The following is a 5145-nucleotide window of genomic DNA, read 5'->3' on the forward strand; positions in this document are numbered from 1 at the left end:
TGCTGCAAATCCTCGGGACCCAGCTCTCTCCCCAGCAGCTTTAGTTCATCGGTTCTTGGAGACTCTGGCTTGCCGGCTCTTCCTCCCCGCCCCTCCCCGGCCCCTTCCCCTCCTCCCCACCCTTTCGTGTCTTTGCTCATCACAGGCTGTCATTTTATCTTCTCTGTGGCTACTTGTGCACACGTTTCTCTGGCAATCCCACTGACCAGTTACAGCCTCCTGGGCTGCTCCTCAGTCCCGTGTCTCCTCCTTGTCCTCTCTGGTTGGAGTTTCCATCCCCCCGTCCTTGGTCCTCCACCTCCTGCTCCCCTCACACCCTCCCTGTGTAGACCTGTGGAGGAAGCATTCTGTGTGTCTTCAGCTGGGAATCCCTGTCCCTCACACCTGGATTCCCTTTATCTCAACAGAACCTGCCACTGGCTCCTCCCCCCCCCCGCCCTCTCCCACCCCCCCACCCTCCCCCCACCCCCCAGGCCCCGGCTGTGCTTTCTGTGGGTAGCAGGAACAGAGGCAGTAAGAATGAATTTCAAAGGCGCTCCAGGGAAACTCGGGAGGGGGCAATGGAGATGAATGCTATGACTCTTAGCATTTATCATATTAAATTAGACATCCTAGAGTCCTCAGAAGACCTGAGAGTCCATCCCAGCGGCTCCCCTGTGCTCTGAGAACGTGCCCGCCCTGACCCTGCTGTCGTAAGCTGGGCACCGTGAGATCACAACGAAGCTTTCCAAGCAGTTGCTCCCCATTTCTGCACTCAGCTCATGAGTAGAGGAAGCAGTTTGTTGAGGTCCATGTTCTAGTATTTTCTTGAACGATCCCTGCTTTAATCACCAAGGACAGCCCAGCACAGGCTTCCTCAAGTTTGGGCCGTTCCTATCAGAACATGGAGCGGAGTGTCACGAGGCCTCTGTGTGGCTCACAAGTCACTGTTTGACTGAGACTGTGCACGTGTATGTCATGGAGAGCGAGGGAGAGGCACAGAGCCTCTGGGAGCCGGGCCTGGAATCGGATCAGGCTGCTGCTCTGCAGTGCCCAGTGCCCACATCACAGCAGTCCTGGCTTATGCATAGGAATGGGTGGCCCTGCCATAGTCCGCAGAAGGCCCAGGGACTCAGACATTGGAAAGTTACAGACACAGGTGGGGAGAACTTTGCAAAGTGAACTTGGGGCTTCCTTTAGGCCCAAAGAGGAAAATGCGCTCAGAAGAGACTGGCCAGGGTGTGAGTGTAGTTCCTGGAAGTGGCCACCAGGTGGCAGAATGGGTCCAGGCAAGAGGTGTTCCCAAGTGTCTGAGAAGCAACTTTTGTTTCTGCGGGTGCAAAGCTCCAGTGACAGGTGTGTTAAAGGGGCGCTGGTGGGCCACACCTGTCATCCTAGCTGCTGTGAGGCTGAGATCTGAGGATCACTCTTCAAATCCAGCGTGGGTATGTGAAGCGCTTCTCCCTGATTAACTACCAAAAAGTCCAGAAGTAGAGCGTGGCTCAAGCCTTGAGCGAAACAGCTGAGGATAGCATGGAGACCCAGTGCCTGCTCACAGAAAACCGGCAGCCAGCAGCCCCTGACACCATTCCTGTACACTTGGTGAATGCATCTCAGATGAGTGACGAGCAGAAAGGAATGTTCCACCAGGAAACAAGGTAGAGAACTAAGCTCCCTTATCTAAACTCCTCTGAGCTGCAGTTTTAATCCTGGGAGAGGGAGGGCATAACCTCTCCCCAGTCTCCCTCCAGCGAGACAGCCCGGGGAGGTTCTAGACCCTGGACATTCAAAGAGGAGCCACAGGTGCTCACCCCTGCTCCCCACTTCAGAGAAGGGCTTCCTGCAGTTTCCCACCTGCCTGCCCTGCCCCTCTCTGCCAGTCTCCAGGAGACCATTTGCCCTGTCTTATCCAAAGCCGTGTTGCCCCTGAGGGTGTGATCTGCATTTGCACTGCATAAGCTTCCACAGAGAAAACGGGTTCTACTCAAGAATTGACGTGTTGAACATGCAAGCTCCTTCTAAAGGACATGCCGCGCGTCTTTGGGTGTGCACACACCTTTGGGGAGGAGGAAGGAGGGAGAAGGGCAGGGGTCTGTTATCTTGTCTTCTGTCACAGTCACATGACTGGGATTTGTTTCTTGTCCTGACAGCCCCGCTTCCCTCCAGAACCACTTCGGTTCGCTCCAGCTGCGGCTGTGTCCCAGCATCTTCCCATGTCTGAGCATGCTCAGCAGCTCCTGCACCAGGGGGCTTTGAGCACCATCCAAGCCCCCTTCCTTCTGGGCAGGCAGTGGAAGGATTTCCTTTAAAAGCCATCTGTGCTCAATAAGCTACAAAGGTCATGACTCAGAGTTGAAGGTCAAAAGGCACCGGAAGCAATCCGAATGCAGGACTTCTTTCCGCTAAGACATCGGTGTCCCAAGGTGGAACACATCCCTGGATATAAGATTCACACACGTGTTCACTCTCTCAAGCCACGTGGAATGGGTGGCAGGTGAGTTCTCTGTGCTGGGAGACGCGACGGGCAGCGTAGGGTGACAGCCTGGGGGAGCTTGGCACTGGCCATGGACCAACCGACACAGCGCAGCTGAGACATGAACTGTGGTCTGAGGACAAGCCGACCTGGGGCCATGAGCCCGTCAGTACTCTCCTCACCCCAACAACGCTGACCACTGTGCCAACGGGGAAGGGCTGGCAGGGACCGCTGGGGATCATGGGCCAGTGCCTCCTCATCCTGCCCTGGCCAGGAAGGCTCTCGAGGACTGAGACAATCCTGTCCCATCCTTCTAAGCAGCCAAGGCTGCGTAGACCGCACCAGCCTCACTGAGAAGCCCCGGCGGCCTTGGCTTCCCTTTGTGTGATGGAGACCAACAGCTCACTTCCCAAAGCAGAGCCTTTGCGAAGCTTCTGCCCTCCGGATGGGGCAGCTGCAGAGGATGCTGCGGGCCCTGGGAAGCCAGCTGACCATGTCCTCCAGCTGGCCAGCGCCAAGGGGAGTGTCCTCATGCTTCAGCAGAAGAGGCAGTGGGAGCCACTGGCCGTGGAGAATGCTTCTTGTCATCCCTGTAATCAGACAGAACTAGCGTTGAACCAAGAGCCTATTTCTGACAGGTGTCTTCAGCCGCATCTGCGCTTTGAGAGCAAAATGGTGGGAGGGTTAATAATGGGACATCCAGGATGGCTGGAGGCTCAGGAACTGTATTCCTTCTTTACTCTGCTGGTGCTGGGCTAGAGATGACCCCAAAGTGCAGGTGACAAAGCAGAAATCAATAAACAGGTCTGCCTGCTGCAGAGCCAAGAAAGATGTCAGCAATGTGAAAAGACAACTTAGGGAAGGGGAGAGAATATCTGTACGTCATCTGCACAATAAGGGACTCATATCCAAAATGTTTGAGGAACTCATACAACACAGAAGTAAGAAAACAAGTACCTGGTCCAAAGACGGGGAAAGGCCTCAACAGACATTTCTTAAAAGAAGACACACAAATAAATGGCCAGTAGGCACTGGAAAAAGTACTCAGCGTCACTAAGCACCAGGGAAATGCATACCAAAGTCACAATGAGGCGGCTCCTCACACCGGTCAGAGGGACTCTTACTGATGGTAAAAGTCGGAGGGCATTGTGAATTCATGGGACAAGTGTGGAAAGCAGGATGGAGAGTTCTCGGAATATCAAAAGCAGAACTGCCACACAAGGGAAGGGGGTGTCTCAGGCAGGTCCCTCCCTTCCTCTCCCCTCCCCTCCCCTCCCCTCCCTTTCTTCCCTCCTTTCTCTCCCCTCCCTTTTCTGCCCTCCTTCCTCTTCCCTCCCCTCCTTCTCTCCCCTCTCCTCCCTCCTTTCCCTCCCCTCTCCTCCCCTCCCTCCTCTTCTTCCTTCCCTCCTTTCTCTCCCTCCTCTCCCCTTTCTTCCCTCCTTTCTCTCCCCTCCCTTTTCTGCCCTCCTTCCTCTTCCCTCCCCTCCTTCTCTCCCCTCTCCTCCCTCCTTTCCCTCCCCTCTCCTCCCCTCCCTCTTTTCTTTTCCCTCCCCTCCCTCCTCTTCTTCCTTCCCTCCTTTCTCTCCCTCCTCTCCCCTCTCTTCCCTCCTTTCTCTCCCCTCTCCTCCCCTCCCTTCTCTGCCCTCCTTTCTCTCCTCTTCCCACCCTTCCCGTGTCTACCAGGGTACAGCGGTGCCGGGAGGGGAGGCCGGCCGGGAGCCAGGCCGTCACCTCGCGGGAAGGAAAGCCTGAGGGAAGCCAGCCGCGGGGGGATCGCTCAGCTGACCGGCCGTTTCCAGGGGTCCGTCCATCACGGAGGGGTGGAGACGTGGACGACATGGTGGCCAGGAAGCGGAGGGAGGAGGAGCCCGGAGCTCCGAGCCAGGCAAGATGCCGCGCCCGGGAATCAGCGTGGCTGTGGAAGGGGCGTGGCCACAGTAGGGGCGTGCCCGGGAAAGGGGCGTGGCCGGAAGGGGCGTGGCCGGAAGGCGTGGCCCGGCTTGTTCTCCTGCGCCTGGCCCGTGAGGCCTGGCCTCGTCTCTGGTCACAGACCTCCGGACCGGAGTTCTCAGGTACCTCCCGCGAGGGCGCCTGTGTGACGCCAGGGCCACAGCAAGCCCGGGGGAGACGGCGGAGGGTGTTCCCCCGCTCTGCCACAGCCCTGGGAGCCGAGCTGCACACGTGCCCGGGCCGGATGGCAGGGGTCGTGCTGAGCTCTGCTGCGCATGCGCCCGGATCAGGTGAGGGTGTCTGCTTCTAAGGGTAGTTACTCTGTTGCGCATGCGCCAGGGCTGGGGTAGTTGGTATGCTGCGCATGCGCCAGGGCTGGGGTAGTTGGTATGCTGCGCATGCACCAGGGCTGGGGTAGTTGGTATGCTGCGCATGCGCCGGGGCCGGGTGGCGGGAGTTAGGCTAAGTTGGGGTAGTGCTCCCCAGAGGCGGCCGGGTCTGGTCTGCGGGTCATCCTCGTCGTCTCCCCTCCGTGAGCCCTGCGCGCCGTGGAGCTCGTGGAGCACGCGTGGAGGCAGCCTCCTCCCCGGGGCTGGACCAGCCACCAGAGGCCAGGGACCAGGCAGGACCCCCTGGGACCCAGGGCGATCGGGCACCCATGGAATGTTCCAGATGTTCTCCCGCGTCTCCACGTAGCGTCGAGGCCCTGCACTCCACCTGCCCTCCCCACAGACCCTGGCCTC

This window comes from Dipodomys merriami, unplaced genomic scaffold, assembly GCF_024711535.1.
Source record: "Dipodomys merriami isolate MVZ:Mamm:240054 unplaced genomic scaffold, mDipMer1.0.p SCAF_12, whole genome shotgun sequence".
Lineage (NCBI taxonomy): Eukaryota > Metazoa > Chordata > Mammalia > Rodentia > Heteromyidae > Dipodomys > Dipodomys merriami.